We start from the raw sequence: 20323 nt of genomic DNA on the forward strand, positions 1-20323 counted from the left end.
TCTAAATGGGGTTTGGTCAAATGTTTGCCATAACAAATGTCCTTATGTCAAAGAGCAGAAAGTCCGGAGGTCCTAATCAATGGTTTGGTTGGCTCTCCCTTTGCGCTTGCCTTAAGGCGTCAGCACCAGAGGCTGCCCGATTGCGCCCTGCAAGCAACCAGTGTTGGCCCATCCTTTAAGATATTCTGAGGCTGATTTCAATGTTATTTTTGCTGCTGATTTAAGGATTGCTCAACCTTCAGCCCACGTCTAGTTTCCTTGGCTATGCCCTTGACATCTTTTACAGCTTGTATTGGTGGGAGATGATGTGAGTTTATCAAGAGCAACGGGATATGAGGCATGTGGGCCATAAAAAACAGGTCTAGGATCATTTTTATAAGAAAGTCTCTTTAAGTAGGGAACTTTGGACAACCCTGCTGAGAGCGAAAGGATTACACAAAAGGTAGGGGGGTCAGTGGGTCAAGGGATAGCACATCTGACTGTGAATCAGTTTATTGTAAGTCCAAATCCTACCTATTTTAAAATGTTTCCAGGCTTTTTGTTTCATTTCTTAACTTGATGTGAGTTTATCAAGAGCAACGGGATATGAGGCATGTGGGCCATAAAAAACAGGTCTAGGATCATTTTTATAAGAAAGTCTCTTTAAGTAGGGAACTTTGGACAACCCTGCTGAGAGCGAAAGGATTACACAAAAGGTAGGGGGGTCAGTGGGTCAAGGGATAGCACATCTGACTGTGAATCAGTTTATTGTAAGTCCAAATCCTACCTATTTTAAAATGTTTCCAGGCTTTTTGTTTCATTTCTTAACTGAACTTAACTTCCTATGTACCTCAGCAAAACATGTACTAATATTGGAATGAAAATGGGAAAATTGAATTGGCCCCTGCTTCAAAGGATGACACGCACATTCGTAAAGCATTCACTATTTTTGGCACACGACAGGACAGAAACTTTCTTAATCTGCAAGTCTTTATTTTTTAATACATCTTTTTTAATGAAGATTGAAATTGTATGTTCATACATATTACACGACAACACAATACATTTTGCGCCAAATTCAACAATAATGCCTCGGGAGCCGTTTACTTGTAAGTCCTATTGACTGAATGAACAGCCCCACCACCTTCAATTTCTTGACTTGTACTTTTAGAAGTGGCACGCTGCTTTTGTTTTTTTATCCCATTCTACCAAACTCGGTATTATCACTTTTCCCCCTTGTTGTGCACTCCAGCGTAAACTGCTTTAAGGTGCTATTTGCAAACATCGCTCTGAACTACAGCTTTACTTGCTTCTAGGCCTTAATCTTTAATTGTGGCTGAGCAGTGTACTCCGGATTTGGCTGCTTTTAGTTGGTTGATTCTTTTTTGATTTCTGTAACTTTCAAACAGTCCCATTGTGAATTACCATTGTCGCAATGTGCTGCAGTGCAGGGAAACTTAAAAGTAATGGTAGGGAGAGGACGAGGGAGAGGGAGGGGGGTTGTGGGTGGTGGAAAGGAGGGAGGGAGGGAGGGAGGGAGGGAGGGAGGGAGGGAGGAGAGAGAAAACAAAGAAAATATGGTATTCGGGGCCTATGTGTTTGCATGGAAAAGATTTTAGGCTTTTAATCAAGTGGAAAAGGGCTCTGTGCCTGGTATCTCAGCCTGTTGATGCTTTGTTGAGTTGCTTGGAACATGCAAGGAAGGAGACCTGAAGCACTCCCGACCAGGTTGCATGTCTCCAAGTTACTGAAATCCCACAGACCTCCTCCCTGTGCCACAAAGTTCTGGGCACTGAGCTCTGCAGTTGTTTCCCACAGGTCGCCAAGTGCCCCAGATTTACTTTCTCATAGTTGCTAGTTACTGCTACCCCACCTCGACCACTATATTTTCCCCAGATACTTGCTACTGTGGAGTAAGCAGGGCTAAGAGAGAGGGAGAGGGGGTGTGCCTGTGCAAATCATCTGCCAGTATGCTTCCTGGGAGGTCATTCCATCTTACAAGCTGACACCTGGGCAGTGGCAGGTAATTTGGAGAACAGACATATTCGGACAGGCCACAGAGCAAAGGCTGGGCCGTTGATTGAGGATCCATTTAGCCATGTCTCCCTAAGTTACCGAGGTCCAGAAAAATTCCACCCTCAGATCTTATAGAGAGGTCTTTGGCCGATCGTGGCCGATCAGGGCAGTGAAGGGTCAGGGGTGACTGCACACTGCCTCACTTTTTCACTGCTTTCTACAGCGGTAATGCCTTTGCAGAAGGGGCCTGTACAAGTGATGTTGTCCTGCGCTATGGGAAAGTGACATTTATCCACTGACATTAACCAAATTACTTGCGCTGTTCAACGCACATACATGCAGAGAAATAATTTTATATTTTTTGGGGAAGGTGTAGAGGGTTCTGCTGATGATTCTTTTAAGCTGTCTGCTACTCTTGCTTTTACATAGAGTCTTTCCTGCCCAGGAATGTTTTACGGCCTACTGTATGTCCCTCCCTTACAATGAAAAATCTGTTGAAAGCACAGGGGTACATAGGAATGGATCTGTTAAAAAATGAAACAGAAAGCCTGGAACATGTCGGAACTGGTAGTGTTTGGATTTAGCACATTTGACTGTGAGTCAGTTTATTGTATCAGTTGACCCACTGACCCCCTTACCTCCTGTGTAATACTTTTGCTCTCGGTAGGGTTGTCCAAAGTTCCCTTCTTAAAGTGGCTTTCTTATAAAAAATACTAGACCTGCTTTTTGTGGCACACAAGCCTCATATCCCGTTGCAGTTGATAAACTCACATCATCTCCCACCAGTACAAGCTGTAAAGGAATTCCAGGGCTTATCCAAACAAACTAGACGTGGGTCAAGGTTGAGCAATCCTTAAATCAGCAGCAAAGTTAAAATTGAAATCAGCCTCAGAATCTTTTAAAGGACGGTCCAACATCTGTTGCTTACAGGGCTCAATCGGACACCCTCTGGTGCTGACGCCTTACCCACCTCCTGTTCTTGCCTTGTCCTTGATACAGCCATGGGCCCACATACACTCAGAGGTACAGAGTTTTTCTCATGTCTATGGGTCTATTGTGATGCTCTCAGGCTTGCATCACCCAGCCATTGTGATGGGGAGGGGGTGTCATTTTGCAAGCACCCTGGAGCATTAATCTTTCTATCTTTAAATATAATTGGCATTAAACTAAAACCCTTAAGGACCAGATCAATACAGCAGCAACGAATGCTTATTCATTGTTGTTTGCCTCTTCATTTCATACCACCCGATATCTAAATGGTGTTTGGACTTTCTGCCCTCTGACATAAGGACATTTGGAATGGCAAACCTTTGACCTGAGATCCTAATGAATGGTTTGATTGACTCTCCCTTTGCGCTTGCTTCTGCAACACATGTACTAATATTGGAATGATAATGGGAAAATTAAATTGGCCCCTGCTCTAAAGGATGACACGCACATTCGTAAAGCATTCACTATTTTTGGCACATGACAGGACAGAAACTTTCTTAATTTGCAAGTCTTTATTTTTTAATAGATCTTTTTTTAATGAAGATTGAAATTGTATGTTCATTCATATTACACGACAACACAATACATTTTGCGCCAAATTCAACACTAATGCCTCAGGAGCCTTTTACTTGTGAATCCTCTTGACTGAATGAACAGCCACGTCCCCTTGAATTTCTTGACTTGTACTTTTAGAAGTGGCATGCTTCTTTTGTTTTTTTTATCCCATTCTACCAAACTCAGTATTATCACTTTCCCCCTTGTTCTGCACTCCAGCGTAAACTGCTTTGAGGTGATATTTGCAAAGATCGCTCTGAACTACAGCTTTACTTGCTTCTGGGCCTTAATCTTTAATTGGAGCTGAGCAGTGTACTCCGGACGTGGCTGCTTATAGTTGGTTGATTTCTTTTTTGATTTCTGTAACTTTCAAACAGTCCCATTGTGAAATACCATTGTCACAATGTGCTGCAGTGCATGAAAACTTAAAATTAATGGGAGGATTGAGGGAGAGGGAGAGGGGGGAAGAGAGAGGGCGGGAGGGTGGGAAGGAGTGAGTGAGTGAGTGAGGGAGGGAGGGAGGTAGGGAAGGAGGGAGGGAGGAGAGAGACAGAGAGAGAGAAAACAAAGAAAATATGGTATTTGGTGGCTATGTATTTGCATGGAAAAGATTTTAGGCTTTTAATCAAGGGGAAAGGGGCTCTGTGGCTGGTATCTCAGCCTGTTGGATCTTTGTTGAGTTGCTTGGAACATGCAAGGAAGGAGACCTGAAGCACTCCCGACCAGGTTGCATGTCTCCAAGTTACTGAAATCCCACAGACCTCCTCCCTGTGCCACAAAGTTCTGGGCACTGAGCTCTGCAGTTGTTTCCCACAGGTCGCCAAGTGCCCCAGATTTACTTTCTCATAGTTGCTAGTTACTGCTACCCCACCTCGACCACTATATTTTCCCCAGATACTTGCTACTGTGGAGTAAGCAGGGCTAAGAGAGAGGGAGAGGCGGTGTGCCTATGCAAATCATCTGCCAGTATGCTTCCTGGGAGGTCATTCCATCTCACCAGCTGACACCTGGGCAGTGGCAGGTAATTTGGAGAACAGACATATACGGACAGGCCACAAAGCAAAGGCTGAGCCATTGATTGAGGATCCCTCTAGCCATGTCTCCGTAAGTTACCGAGGTCCAGAAAATTCCACCCTCAGCTCTCATAGAGAGGTCCTTGGCCGATCGTGGCCGATCAGGGCAGTGAAGGGTCAGGGGTGATTGCACACTGCCTCACTTTTTCACTGCTTTCTACAGCGGTAATGCCTTTGCAGAAGGGGCCTGTACAAGTGATGTTGTCCTGCGCTATGGGAAAGTGACATTTATCCACTGACATTAACCAAATTACTTGCGCTATTCAATGCACATACATGCATAGAAATCATGTTATGTTTTTTTGGGGAAGGTCTAGAGGGTCCTGCTGATGATTTATTAAGCTGTCTGCTACTCTTGCTTTTACATAGTCTTCCCTGCCCAGGCATGTTTAAGTCATACTGTATGTCCCTCCATTACAATGAAAACTCTGTTGAAAGCACAGAGGTACATAGGAATGGATCTGTTAAGAAATGAAACAAAAAGCCTGGAAAAATGTGGAAACGGGTAGGATTTGGACTTACAATTAACTAACAGTTAGATGTGCTATCCCTTGACCCACTGACCCCCTTTCCTTTTGTGTAATCCTTTTTTTCTCAGTAGGGTTTTCCAAAGTGGATTTCATATAAAAGATCCTAGACCTGCATTCTGTGGCACACATGCCTCATATCCCGTTGCTCTCGATAAACTCACATCATCTCTCACCAATATAAGCTGTAAAAGATTTTCAGGGCTAAGCCAAGCAAACTAGACGCGGTTCGAAGGTTGAGCAATCCTTTAATCAGCAGCAAAGTTAACATTGAAATCAGCCTCAGAATCTCTTAAAGGATGGTCCAATATCTGTTGCTGGCAGCGCGCAATGGGGCAGCCTGGGTGCTGACACCTTAAGCCATCTCCTGTTCTTGCCTTGTCCTTGATCCAGCCATGGGCCCACATACACTCAGAGGTACAGAGTGTTTCTCATGTCTATGGGTCTTCTGTGATGCTCTTACGCTTGCATCACACAGCCATCGTGATGGGGAGGGGGTGTCGATTTGCAAGCACCCTTGAGCATGAATCTTTTTATCTTTAAATATAATTGGCATTAAACCAAACCCTTTAGGACCAGATCAATACAGCAGCAAAGAATGCTGATGAATTGCTGTTTGCCGCTTAATCCCATAACATCCGACATCTAAATGGGGTTTGGTCAAATGTTTGCCATAACAAATGTCCTTATGTCAAAGAGCAGAAAGTCCAGAGGTCCTAATCAATGGTTTGGTTGGCTCTCCCTTTGCGCTTGCCTTAAGGCGTCAGCACCAGAGGCTGCCCGATTGCGCCCTGCAAGCAACCAGTGTTGGCCCATCCTTTAAGAGATTCTGAGGCTGATTTCAATGTTATTTTTGCTGCTGATTTAAGGATTGCTCAACCTTCAGCCCATGTCTAGTTTCCTTGGCTATGCCCTTGACATCTTTTACAGCTTGTATTGGTGGGAGATGATGTGAGTTTATCAAGAGCAACAGGATATGAGGCATGTGGGCCATAAAAAACAGGTCTAGGATCATTTTTATAAGAAAGTCTCTTTAAGTAGGGAACTTTGGACAACCCTGCTGAGAGCGAAAGGATTACACAAAAGGTAGGGGGGTCAGTGGGTCAAGGGATAGCACATCTGACTGTGAATCAGTTTATTGTAAGTCCAAATCCTACCTGTTTCAACATGTTTCCAGGCTTTTTGTTTCATTTCTTAACTGAACTTAACTTCCTATGTACCTCAGCAAAACATGTACTAATATTGGAATGAAAATGGGAAAATTGAATTGGCCCCTGCTTCAAAGGATGACACGCACATTCGTAAAGCATTCACTATTTTTGGCACACGACAGGACAGAAACTTTCTTAATCTGCAAGTCTTTATTTTTTTTTTTTTTAAATTTAACTTTATTGGTTTTAAACAGCAAAGGTGAATCATGAGCAAGAAGCAAATTCAAACATACATAGGAACCATATATCGCTACTGCATCTTCTCCCAGCTCAGATTCAAATAGCGTAACTACAAAGACAATACAGTCAAGCGTGTGTCCACTCCGGACGAGTGAACTATGTAACTCCCCTTCCTTCCCTCCCTCCCTCCCTCCCCTTTTGTTGCTCATAACACTTCCGTGGCGTGATGGCTGCTATAGTCTGAAGAAACTTGCGACGCGGCAACATCTGATAGTCGTTGTCTTTGTGAATCATGAATCGTTGGTAGCATGATCGGATGTGTGACAGGCACGGACCTCTGGACGATAAGGATCTCATTTTTCATACATCGTGGAAGGCAGTTGGTGAATGCATTTATTGGCTAGGTGTTGGGTGGGCGTTCGGTCTTGACATGTAATGGCTTGCGAAGTCACCCCACGCTTCTTCGTGTTTCACGGCCTTGTCGTGCAGGGCCGCCGTTATCTTCTCCATTGTGTAGATATTGGTGGCAACTTTCAGCCAATCTGTCTCGTTTGGCAGCCGTGGGGATTTCCATTTTATAACTAGGGCCGCCCTAGCCGCTAGAAGGAGGGGGGATACCAGACCTTTCACATGGATCAATTCGTCATCGTCCTCCTCAAGACCGAACAACGTGAGTAGGGGGGAGGGTTCTCTGTCTATGCCATCTAGTCGCTTGATCCACCCTAGAACCTCCTGCCAGTAAATGCGCACTTTAGGGCACCCCCACCACATGTGCCAATAGTCTGCTTTCGCTCCGCAATGGCGCCAGCATCTGGGATCGGAGGTTTGGAACATCTTTGAAAGCCGAAGCGGATCATACTGCCAACGGTGGAGTAGCTTTACAGCGTGCAGTTTGTATTGAGTAGCAATAGACACTCTGGCGGGCGTGTGGCATATCCTGTCCCAGGCCTGTTGGTCGAACTCTCTGCCGAAATCTTTTTCCCACCTTCCTTTGAGGCGGAGGATCGGGGAATGGTCTTTGGTGATCAGAGCTCGATACATCCTGGATATCCACCCTTTGGTCGCAGTGGTCGTGTCTAAGATTATTTCGAAGGGCGTTAGGTCTCTGCGCGTGGTGGCTTTACATTCCTCCCTTGACAGCACCCCTTTCAGCCGTAGGTACAGGAAGATCGGGATCGGGTGAATTTGGAGGGCGTCTTCCAGATCCGAAATTGGTATGAATTTCTCTTTCCTCCACAGCTGACCGACTCTTTCTAGGCCTGCGTCAAACCAGGCTTGATACCTGGCGTGTTCAGGGATCTTCTCACGGATGCCAGGTGACCAGAGGTGGCTCAGGGGTGAGGGCCATGTTGTAACTCCTGTCATAGCCTTACCCTTCTTCCAGATGTTCCACATGGCGCCCAGTATCGGGTGTTCACGTAATGGTTTTACGAGCTTGTTCCTGGGGACCCATAGCCATTCTGCGAGGGTGACATTGCGGAGAAAGTCATTGTCCAGCTGGACCCACTGGAGGTCCTTCCTGTCTCTTAGGTGTGGGACCAGGATCCTCAATTGTGTTGCCTGATAATATATTTCTATATCTGGAAGACCTACGCCTCCGAGCTCCTTCGGTAGTATCAGGACATCGTACGCTATTCGTGGTTTTCTGCCATCCCAGAGGAAGTCGAGTATGGTTTTCTTAACCTGTCTGAAGAAGTGTTCTGGGATCGTGACTGGAAGGGCCTGAAACGGATACAGAAAGCGTGGGAGGCTTACCATCTTGATAGCGTTCAAGCGTCCCATCCAGGAGATTGTGAGCGGCTTCCATTTCAGTAGGTCAGTCTTTAGGGCAGCTAGGAGCTGGGGGAAGTTCGCCTCGTAGAGCTGCGTAAGATCTCTTGTTATATTGATCCCCAGATAGCGCAGCGTTGATTCCTGTATGGTCAGGCCGAGGTGTGCCAACTCCCTTTGTTGTTCAGGGGAGGGTACGTTAAGCGGGAAGAGGATGGACTTAGACCTATTGATTTTGAAACCAGATAGTGTTCCGTATTCTTCGATGAGCTGGATCGCCCTCGGGACTGACGACAGGGGGTTGAGTACATGCAGCAGGATGTCATCCGCATACAGGGCCAACTTGTATTCCCTTCCGTTCACTCGGATACCTTCCACAGCAGAGTCCGCCCGGAGAGCTCTGGCTAGTGGTTCTAGGGACAGCGCAAAGAGTATCGCCGAGAGGGGGCATCCTTGTCTCGTTCCTCTGGTTAGTGGGAACCAGCGCGAAAATTGGGAGTTCACCATCACTGAGGCTTTCGGGGTCGAGTAGACCGCTTTGATCGCTCGACGGAGGACTGGTCCGAGGCCTATATGCTTCAGCGTGGCTTCCAAGAAGTGCCACTCGACCCTGTCAAATGCTTTTTCCGCGTCGATTGAGAGCAATGTTGGCATGTCCGGAGATGTTCTTGATTCATGTATTAGATGGAGGGTCTTACGAGTGGAGTCAGCGCCTTGTCGACCCTTGATAAAGCCGACTTGGTCGTTGTGGATCATCGAGGGCATATGCGTCTCTAGACGGGCTGTGAGGATTCTTGTGTATATTTTGGCGTCGATGTTTAGCAGTGATATCGGACGATATGAGGCACAATGCCTCGGGTCCTTTCCTTCTTTGGGGATTACTGCTATCAGGGCCTCTGAGAAGGACGCGGGGGCTACTCCAGAATGAAGGATGTTATTAAAGAGTTCAACCATGAAGGGGAGGAGGGTACTTTGAAAGGTCTTATAAAATCCTGCCGTGTAACCGTCATTCCCAGGGGCTTTTCCTGTCGGGAGTCTTTTAATAGCGTCTTCAACTTCCTCTGCTGTAATGGGGGAGTCCAATGCCTGTGCAATATCGGCTGGGAGAGAAGGCATGTTAACCGCCGATAGGTATTCCGTAATTGCCTCCAGGCCGGGGGCATCTTGTGAGGTGTAGAGCTTCTCATAGAACGTGGCAAAGGCTTCGGGGATATTGGGGGGGCAGCGGACTCTGGGTGGTTCTTCTTCTTGTATAGCGGGCACCCACCTCTCGCGACGCTGGCCTCGGAGTCTGGTAGCGAGTAGTGCCCCCGCCTTATTACCGTGTTCATAGTGCCTCTGCTTTAGACATCGGAGTCGATGCTCAATGGCTCCAGTTTCGAGTTGGCGCAGTTCCTCCCTTTTGGCATTGGCTTGTTCTATCTTGTGTAGCCTCTCCGTAGTCGCGGTTTGTGCCAGTTGATCCAGTTGGGTGATTTCAGTCCGTAACCTATTCTCTATCAGTTGTCGTTCCCTTTTTTTGGCCGCACCTTCTCTGATGAGCACCCCTCTCCAGGTGGCTTTGCCCGCCTCCCAGACTGTGTTCGTGGAGATGTCACCTGTGTTATTTTCCTCAAAATAGTGGGTGATGTCCTGTTCGAGTTGTTCTCGAAAAGCCAAGTCTCTGAAAAGCGATTCATTGCAGCGCCATTTGACCGACCTCCGGGGGAGGGCCATCTGATCCAGTGTGACCGTCACCATATCGTGATCCGACCAGGTGACCGGAGATATATCGGTGTCTGTCATTGCCGTTGTGAGCGCAGGCGTTAGATATATATAGTCAATCCTGGAGTACGTGGCGTGTGGGGTCGAATAGAAGGTGTAGCCTGCGCGTGACGGGTTCCGGTGTCTCCAGGCATCTGTTAAGTTGTATACCTCCATCAAATCTGCCGCCCTCGAGTGTGCGCCGATGACTGGAGTGTTTGCAAGGGGGTCGCCAGCTTGTCTGTCGAGTTCCGGATCCATCCACGTATTGAGATCCCCACCCAGGATTACTTCGCCTTGTGCCTCAGTCATAACCTTAGGGATCGTTTGATGAAGAAACCGGGATTGGCCGGTGTTTGGTGCGTAGATGGATGCGAGCGTGACAGCGGTGCCTTGTATATTGCCCACCAGGACCATAGATCTTCCGCTCAAGTCAGACCAGGATCTCATGAGCTCGAATTGTAAGGCCTTGTTGATCAGGATGCCCACCCCTGCCTTTTTTAGGGGGCCAGAACCCCAGTGTTCGGAGCCTAGTTTGGGATGTAACACTCTCCGTTCTTCTCCTCTGGAGTATCGAGTCTCTTGTAGAAAGAGGACGTCCAAGCCTGCCCTCTTGAATTCCCGCGATACAAGAGACCTCTTGGTGGGGGAGTTGAGGCCCTTGACGTTGAGAGTGCCGATTTTAAGGGTGCCGTACCTGTCACCTGCTACGTTACTTTTTGTGGTCATTGTTGCAAGTAGCGTGTTCATCGTGTGTGTCGCGTCGTCTTCGGAAGTTAGTTGCCACAGTGGAAGTACATCGATAAATGGTTCGTGCCTCACGAGGCATCGAATTTGCGATCAACCCACCCCCCTCCCCCTCCTTTCGGGTATTGTTCATCATACCCAGTGTTCTCGGTTCCAATCTAAGTACTACATCTTTCAACCCCATGTGAAACTGAGTCTCGAAGTGGATGGCGTCCGCGTTGGACCAGACGCACTCAGCCGGTCTTTCGGCGGACCGCCTGTGAGGGTTATAGCCTCGCAACCCCCTCCCCCCATGGTAGCGTATCATAGTTCTGAGCCCCCCTCCCCCCCCATTTGATTGCTGAACATCAATCACAGGATAACAAGCAACAAGAACAGTTATCTTAAGTATACAATAGAGAAAGAAAAGAAAATTCAACGATACGTGTGGGTACAATGGACGTCATTCGCTGGTCGATCTTCAGAAATGACAGTAGAAAGTGCACAATATAGGGTGTCCAGCGGGCCCATGACGTCGACCCACCACTGAGTACCAACTCCCTGGCCCATGGGTTCCGAGTAAGATTCTTCAGGGCAAGTGACGGGTGGGTGCCGTCTCATCCATTTACGTCCGGGGAGTCATTGGGACGTCTATATTTTCTTGCTCCCCTGACTTTATTCCGCTTCGGGCCCTGGGGTCTCCTTCTCTCTCCATCCCGTGCCGAGTCGTTCTGTGTTTCCTCCCGCGGGTCCGGGTCCAGGAGCTCCGCAATGCAGTTCCGAATGTCGTCTTCGGATCGGAGCGCTATTCGTCTGCCCTCGTGCTCAAAGTTGAGGGAGAAGGGGTATCCCCACCTGTACCTCGTGCCTCGGTCCGTGAGCCACTTCGTGAGGGGGCTACAGAGACGTCGTAGAGCCAGCGTGAGCGAGGAAAGATCTTGAAAGATAGTTATCTTGGCCCCGCTGAGGGTGAGGGAGTCCGCGGATCGAGCCTTCGTGAGAATCTTTGTTCTGTCTTGGTATCTATGGAACTTGGCAAGGACGGATCTCGGGCCCCCTGTTGGGCCACCGGCTCTGTGTACCCGCTCAATTGCGGGCTCGTCCACATTCTCATCGGCAACTAGTATCCTAATGATATCATTTATGGTGTGTCTAAGATCTGATTCCGTCTCACCCTCGCGCTCCGGGATCCCACAAAAGCGGAGGTTATTACGGCGCTCCCTGTTCTCTAAATCGTCAATTTTCAGTCGGATGTCTTCTTCTCTTCTCTCTATGTTGCTCATTCTGAGGTTCAGTTGGGTTTCCATTACATCAGTCGAGGCCTGGTTGTTTTCGACCCCCTCAAGCCTCTGTTCTATGTTATCGACCCGCTGGGTCATTCTATCGAGCTTGTCTCCTAAGTTTGCGCCCATGTTTCTGATCTCATTTAGGAGGGCGGCTATGTCCCCTTTGGTGGCCGCCGTACCCGCCTCGGGGTGCTCAGTCGCCATTGTTCCATCGTTATCGGGGTCCAGATCTGGGGAGATGTATGCAAACCTGGCGAGTTTGCTGCGGGTGCTCATACGGTGTGTGGGTGCGAGGAGGCACACGCCCCTATGATGGGGGCCTTTCCCTCAGCACCAGGGCCCGATTGCTTGTCGGCGTGAGGGACGGGAGCGTGACTCGGGTGTCCCAGGGAGCGGGGGTGGGAGACGGGAGGAGGCACACGCCCTGGGATCCGGGGCTCTACCCTCTGTTCGTACTGTTGGTCTCCGGTGGTGGCCTCTGGTTCAATATCCTCAGCCACTCGGGTTCCACTGTCCTGCGCCGGTGTGGCCTTTGGAGTCTGTCTGGATTGTGCCTGTGAACTTTCAGGGGCTAGGAGAGGCCCGGGTCAGGCTTGTAGGTGCGGGGCCCCGTCCGAAGTGTTGCCTGGCTGGTGAGGGAGTTCCGCGCCAAGCTCTGCAGCGCGGGGGGGACGATTCTCTGCTGGATGGGGGGTGGTAAGAGATTTCGCGTCCTGCAGGTCCGGGATGCCCCTCCGTTGACGGGGTGGGGTGGCGTTGCCGGCAGTCTCTGTACTCAGAAAAGGGGGAGCCCTCCGGGGGGCCCTGGAAAGCGCGCGTGTAGTGCGGGCGGGAGACACTCACCCGACCTGGCGATAGCCGGTCCGCGAGGTTCCCGAAAGCTCTCCTGCGATCTGGAGGGGGGGCAGCGGTCGACTGAGGTGATGCTTCGGAGTGCGGGAGGCCGAGTAGGCCGTACGCGAGTTCGCGCAACTTCGGCGCCCGAGGAAGTGCTGCGTAGGAGGCCCGAAGGGGGCGGCTCTTGTCGGGGCGATTTCGCAGGAGAAATCGCTCCGATTTTCGTCGGAGTTTCGCCCAGAAGTCGGGGGCCAGGTCCAGGGGGCTCCGTCCGTCGTTGTTGCTCGGGTGGGGGGGCCAAAAGTGGGGGCTCAAGGCACTTTTGGGGGTTAGGGGAGCGGAGCTCACACGGAGGAGTTCTGCATCCGTGCGCCCCCTGGCGGCCGATAAGTCTTTATTTTTTAATATATCTTTTTTAATGAAGATTGAAATTGTATGTTCATACATATTACACGACAACACAATACATTTTGTGCCAAATTCAACACTAATGCCTCGGGAGCCGTTTACTTGTGAGTCCTATTGACTGAATGAACAGCCCCACCACCTTCAATTTCTTGACTTGTACTTTTAGAAGTGGCACGCTGCTTTTGTTTTTTTATCCCATTCTACCAAACTCGGTATTATCACTTTTCCCCCTTGTTGTGCACTCCAGCGTAAACTGCTTTAAGGTGCTATTTGCAAACATCGCTCTGAACTACAGCTTTACTTGCTTCTAGGCCTTAATCTTTAATTGTGGCTGAGCAGTGTACTCCGGATTTGGCTGCTTTTAGTTGGTTGATTCTTTTTTGATTTCTGTAACTTTCAAACAGTCCCATTGTGAATTACCATTGTCGCAATGTGCTGCAGTGCAGGGAAACTTAAAAGTAATGGTAGGGAGAGGACGAGGGAGAGGGAGGGGGGTTGTGGGTGGTGGAAAGGAGGGAGGGAGGGAGGGAGGAGAGAGAGACAGAGAGAGAGAAAACAAAGAAAATATGGTATTCGGGGGCTATGTGTTGGCATGGAAAAGATTTTAGGCTTTTAATCAAGTGGAAAGGGGCTCTGTGGCTGGTATCTCAGCCTGTTGATGCTTTGTTGAGTTGCTTGGAACATGCAAGGAAGGAGCCCTGAAGCACTCCCGACCAGGTTGCATGTCTCCAAGTTACTGAAATACCACAGACCTCCTCCCTGTGCCACAAAGTTCTGGGCACTGAGCTCTGCAGTTGTTTCCCACAGGTCGCCAAGTGCCCCAGATTTACTTTCTCATAGTTGCTAGTTACTGCTACCCCACCTCGACCACTATATTTTCCCCAGATACTTGCTACTGTGGAGTAAGCAGGGCTAAGAGAGAGGGAGAGGGGGTGTGCCTATGCAAATCATCTGCCAGTATGCTTCCTGGGAGGTCATTCCATCTCACAAGCTGACACCTGGGCAGTGGCAGGTAATTTGGAGAACAGACATATTCGGACAGGCCACAGAGCAAAGGCTGGGCCGTTGATTGAGGATCCATTTAGCCATGTCTCCCTAAGTTACCGAGGTCCAGAAAAATTCCACCCTCAGCTCTTATAGAGAGGTCCTTGGCCGATCGTGGCCGATCAGGGCAGTGAAGGGTCAGGGGTGACTGCACTGCCTCACTTTTTCACTGCTTTCTACAGCGGTAATGCCTTTGCAGAAGGGGCCTGTACAAGTGATGTTGTCCTGCGCTATGGGAAAGTGACATTTATCCACTGACATTAACCAAATTACTTGCGCTGTTCAACGCACATACATGCAGAGAAATAATTTTATATTTTTTGGGGAAGGTGTAGAGGGTTCTGCTGATGATTCTTTTAAGCTGTCTGCTACTCTTGCTTTTACATAGAGTCTTTCCTGCCCAGGAATGTTTTACGGCCTACTGTATGTCCCTCCCTTACAACGAAAAATCTGTTGAAAGCACAGGGGTACATAGGAATGGATCTGTTAAAAAATGAAACAGAAAGCCTGGAACATGTCGGAACTGGTAGTGTTTGGATTTAGCACATTTGACTGTGAGTCAGTTTATTGTATCAGTTGACCCACTGACCCCCTTACCTCCTGTGTAATACTTTTGCTCTCGGTAGGGTTGTCCAAAGTTCCCTTCTTAAAGTGGCTTTCTTATAAAAAATACTAGACCTGCTTTTTGTGGCACACAAGCCTCATATCCCGTTGCAGTTGATAAACTCACATCATCTCCCACCAGTACAAGCTGTAAAGGAATTCCAGGGCTTATCCAAACAAACTAGACGTGGGTCAAGGTTGAGCAATCCTTAAATCAGCAGCAAAGTTAAAATTGAAATCAGCCTCAGAATCTTTTAAAGGACGGTCCAACATCTGTTGCTTACAGGGCTCAATCGGACACCCTCTGGTGCTGACGCCTTACCCACCTCCTGTTCTTGCCTTGTCCTTGATACAGCCATGGGCCCACATACACTCAGAGGTACAGAGTTTTTCTCATGTCTATGGGTCTATTGTGATGCTCTCAGGCTTGCATCACCCAGCCATTGTGATGGGGAGGGGGTGAAATTTTTACAAGCACCCGGGAGCATTAATCTTTCTATCTTTAAATATAATTGGCATTAAACTAAAACCCTTAAGGACCAGATCAATACAGCAGCAAAGAATGCTTATTCATTGTTGTTTGCCTCTTCATTTCATACCACCCGATATCTAAATGGTGTTTGGACTTTCTGCCCTCTGACATAAGGACATTTGGAATGGCAAACCTTTGACCTGAGATCCTAATGAATGGTTTGATTGACTCTCCCTTTGCGCTTGCTTCTGCAACACATGTACTAATATTGGAATGATAATGGGAAAATTAAATTGGCCCCTGCTCTAAAGGATGACACGCACATTCGTAAAGCATTCACTATTTTTGGCACATGACAGGACAGAAACTTTCTTAATTTGCAAGTCTTTATTTTTTAATAGATCTTTTTTAATGAAGATTGAAATTGTATGTTCATTCATATTACACGACAACACAATACATTTTGCGCCAAATTCAACACTAATGCCTCAGGAGCCTTTTACTTGTGAATCCTCTTGACTGAATGAACAGCCACGTCCCCTTGAATTTCTTGACTTGTACTTTTAGAAGTGGCATGCTTCTTTTGTTTTTTTTATCCCATTCTACCAAACTCAGTATTATCACTTTCCCCCTTGTTCTGCACTCCAGCGTAAACTGCTTTGAGGTGATATTTGCAAAGATCGCTCTGAACTACAGCTTTACTTGCTTCTGGGCCTTAATCTTTAATTGGAGCTGAGCAGTGTACTCCGGACGTGGCTGCTTATAGTTGGTTGATTTCTTTTTTGATTTCTGTAACTTTCAAACAGTCCCATTGTGAAATACCATTGTCACAATGTGCTGCAGTGCATGAAAACTTAAAATTAATGGGAGGATTGAGGGAGAGGGAGAGGGGGAAGAGAGAGGGCGGGAGGGTGGGAAGGAGTGAGGGAGGGAGGGAGGGAAGGAGGGAGGGAGGAGAGAGACAGAGAGAGAGAAAACAAAGAAAATATGGTATTTGGTGGCTATGTATTTGCATGGAAAAGATTTTAGGCTTTTAATCAAGGGGAAAGGGGCTCTGTGGCTGGTATCTCAGCCTGTTGATGCTTTGTTGAGTTGCTTGGAACATGCAAGGAAGGAGACCTGAAGCACTCCCGACCAGGTTGCATGTCTCCAAGTTACTGAAATCCCACAGACCTCCTCCCTGTGCCACAAAGTTCTGGGCACTGAGCTCTGCAGTTGTTTCCCACAGGTCGCCAAGTGCCCCAGATTTACTTTCTCATAGTTGCTAGTTACTGCTACCCCACCTCGACCACTATATTTTCCCCAGATACTTGCTACTGTGGAGTAAGCAGGGCTAAGAGAGAGGGAGAGGGGGTGTGCCTATGCAAATCATCTGCCAGTATGCTTCCTGGGAGGTCATTCCATCTCACCAGCTGACACCTGGGCAGTGGCAGGTAATTTGGAGAACAGACATATACGGACAGGCCACAGAGCAAAGGCTGAGCCGTTGATTGAGGATCCCTCTAGCCATGTCTCCGTAAGTTACCGAGGTCCAGAAAATTCCACCCTCAGCTCTCATAGAGAGGTCCTTGGCCGATCGTGGCCGATCAGGGCCGTGAAGGGTCAGGGGTGACTGCACACTGCCTCACTTTTTCACTGCTTTCTACAGCGGTAATGCCTTTGCAGAAGGGGCCTGTACAAGTGATGTTGTCCTGCGCTATGGGAAAGTGACATTTATCCACTGACATTAACCAAATTACTTGCGCTGTTCAACGCACATACATGCAGAGAAATAATTTTATATTTTTTGGGGAAGGTGTAGAGGGTTCTGCTGATGATTCTTTTAAGCTGTCTGCTACTCTTGCTTTTACATAGAGTCTTTCCTGCCCAGGAATGTTTTACGGCCTACTGTATGTCCCTCCCTTACAACGAAAAATGTGTTGAAAGCACAGAGGTACATAGGAATGGATCTGTTAAAAAATGAAACAGAAAGCCTGGAACATGTCGGAACTGGTAGTGTTTGGACTTAGCACATTTGACTGTGAGTCAGTTTATTGTATCAGTTGACCCACTGACCCCCTTACCTCCTGTGTAATACTTTTGCTCTCGGTAGGGTTGTCCAAAGTTCCCTTCTTAAAGTGGCTTTCTTATAAAAAATACTAGACCTGCTTTTTGTGGCACACAAGCCTCATATCCCGTTGCAGTTGATAAACTCACATCATCTCCCACCAGTACAAGCTGTAAAGGAATTCCAGGGCTTATCCAAACAAACTAGACGTGGGTCAAGGTTGAGCAATCCTTAAATCAGCAGCAAAGTTCAAATTGAAATCAGCCTCAGAATCTTTTAAAGGACGGTCCAACATCTGTTGCTTACAGGGCTCAATCGGACACCCTCTGGTGCTGACGCCTTACCCACCTCCTGTTCTTGCCTTGTCCTTGATACAGCCATGGGCCCACATACACTCAGAGGTACAGAGTTTTTCTCATGTCTATGGGTCTATTGTGATGCTCTCAGGCTTGCATCACCCAGCCATTGTGATGGGGAGGGGGTGTCATTTTGCAAGCACCCTGGAGCATTAATCTTTCTATCTTTAAATATAATTGCCATTAAACTAAAACCCTTAAGGACCAGATCAATACAGCAGCAACGAATGCTTATTCATTGTTGTTTGCCTCTTCATTTCATACCACCCGATATCTAAATGGTGTTTGGACTTTCTGCCCTCTGACATAAGGACATTTGGAATGGCAAACCTTTGACCTGAGATCCTAATGAATGGTTTGATTGACTCTCCCTTTGCGCTTGCTTCTGCAACACATGTACTAATATTGGAATGATAATGGGAAAATTAAATTGGCCCCTGCTCTAAAGGATGACACGCACATTCGTAAAGCATTCACTATTTTTGGCACATGACAGGACAGAAACTTTCTTAATTTGCAAGTCTTTATTTTTTAATAGATCTTTTTTAATGAAGATTGAAATTGTATGTTCATTCATATTACACGACAACACAATACATTTTGCGCCAAATTCAACACTAATGCCTCAGGAGCCTTTTACTTGTGAATCCTCTTGACTGAATGAACAGCCACGTCCCCTTGAATTTCTTGACTTGTACATTTAGAAGTGGCATGCTTCTTTTGTTTTTTTTTATCCCATTCTACCAAACTCAGTATTATCACTTTCCCCCTTGTTCTGCACTCCAGCGTAAACTGCTTTGAGGTGATATTTGCAAAGATCGCTCTGAACTACAGCTTTACTTGCTTCTGGGCCTTAATCTTTAATTGGGGCTGAGCAGTGTACTCCGGACGTGGCTGCTTATAGTTGGTTGATTTCTTTTTTGATTTCTGTAACTTGCAAACAGTCCCATTGTGAAATACCATTGTCACAATGTGCTGCAGTGCATGAAAACTTAAAATTAATGGGAGGATTGAGGGAGAGGGAGAGGGGGGAAGAGAGAGGGCGGGAGGGTGTTAAGGAGTGAGTGAGTGAGGGAGGGAGGGAGGGAGGGAGGGAGGGAAGGAGGGAAGGAGGAGAGAGACAGAGAGAGAAAACAAAGAAAATATGGTATTTGGTGGCTATGTATTTGCATGGAAAAGATTTTAGGCTTTTAATCAAGGGGAAAGGGGCTCTGTGGCTGGTATCTCAGCCTGTTGATGCTTTGTTGAGTTGCTTGGAACATGCAAGTAAGGAGACCTGAAGCACTCCCGACCAGGTTGCATGTCTCCAAGTTACTGAAATCCCACAGACCTCCTCCCTGTGCCACAAAGTTCTGGGCACTGAGCTCTGCAGTTGTTTCCCACAGGTCGCCAAGTGCCCCAGATTTACTTTCTCATAGTTGCTAGTTACTGCTACCCCACCTCAACCACTATATTTCCCCCAGATACTTGCTACTGTGGAGTAAGCAGGGCTAAGAGAGAGGGAGAGGGGGTGTGCCTATGCAAAACATCTGCCAGTAAGCTTCCTGGGAGGTCATTCCATCTCACCAGCTGACACCTGGGCAGTGGCAGGTAATTTGGAGAACAGACATATTCGGACAGGCCACAGAGCAAAGGCTGGGCCGTTGATTGAGGATCCATTTAGCCATGTCTCCCTAAGTTACCGTGGTCCAGAAAAATTCCACCCTCAGCTCTTATAGAGAGGTCCTTGGCCGATCGTGGCCGATCAGGGCAGTGAAGGGTCAGGGGTGACTGCACACTGCCTCACTTTTTCACTGCTTTCTACAGCGGTAATGCCTTTGCAGAAGGGGCCTGTACAAGTGATGTTGTCCTGCGCTATGGGAAAGTGACATTTATCCACTGACATTAACCAAATTACTTGCGCTGTTCAATGCACATACATGCATAGAAATCATGTTATGTTTTTTTGGGGAAGGTCTAGAGGGTCCTGCTGATGATTTATTAAGCTGTCTGCTACTCTTGCTTTTACAGAGTCTTCCCTGCCCAGGCATGTTTAAGTCATACTGTATGTCCCTCCATTACAATGAAAACTCTGTTGAAAGCACAGAGGTACATAGGAATGGATCTGTTAAGAAATGAAACAAAAAGCCTGGAAAAATGTGGAAACGGGTAGGATTTGGACTTACAATTAACTAACAGTTAGATGTGCTATCCCTTGACCCACTGACCCCCTTTCCTTTTGTGTAATCCTTTTTTTCTCAGTAGGGTTTTCCAAAGTGGATTTCATATAAAAGATCCTAGACCTGCATTCTGTGGCACACATGCCTCATATCTCGTTGGTCTTGATAAACTTACATCATCTCTCACCAATATAAGCTGTAAAAGATTTTCAGGGCTTAGCCAAGCAAACTAGACGCGGGTCGAAGGTTGAGCAATCCTTTAATCAGCAGCAAAGTTAACATTGAAATCAGCCTCAGAATCTCTTAAAGGATGGTCCAATATCTGTTGCTGGCAGCGCGCA

The 20323-nt window shown here is 47.5% G+C and overlaps 3 non-coding genes across 3 annotated transcripts; all 3 read left to right on the forward strand.

The window, feature by feature from the left end:
• The first annotated feature begins 3350 nt into the window (after nt 1–3350).
• LOC138568581 (U6 spliceosomal RNA) lies at nt 3351–3457 on the forward strand. The gene has a single exon (XR_011302905.1). It is a non-coding gene; the product is annotated as a U6 spliceosomal RNA (small nuclear RNA).
• A 12203-nt stretch (nt 3458–15660) lies between these two features.
• LOC138568582 (U6 spliceosomal RNA) lies at nt 15661–15767 on the forward strand. The gene has a single exon (XR_011302906.1). It is a non-coding gene; the product is annotated as a U6 spliceosomal RNA (small nuclear RNA).
• Nucleotides 15768–18200: 2433 nt separating this feature from the next.
• Nucleotides 18201–18307, forward strand: LOC138568585 (U6 spliceosomal RNA). The gene has a single exon (XR_011302907.1). It is a non-coding gene; the product is annotated as a U6 spliceosomal RNA (small nuclear RNA).
• The last annotated feature ends 2016 nt before the right edge of the window (nt 18308–20323 follow it).

Source organism: Ambystoma mexicanum, chromosome 2p (genome assembly GCF_040938575.1).
Source record: "Ambystoma mexicanum isolate Mex_15411 chromosome 2p, UKY_AmexF1_1, whole genome shotgun sequence".
Taxonomy (NCBI): domain Eukaryota; kingdom Metazoa; phylum Chordata; class Amphibia; order Caudata; family Ambystomatidae; genus Ambystoma; species Ambystoma mexicanum.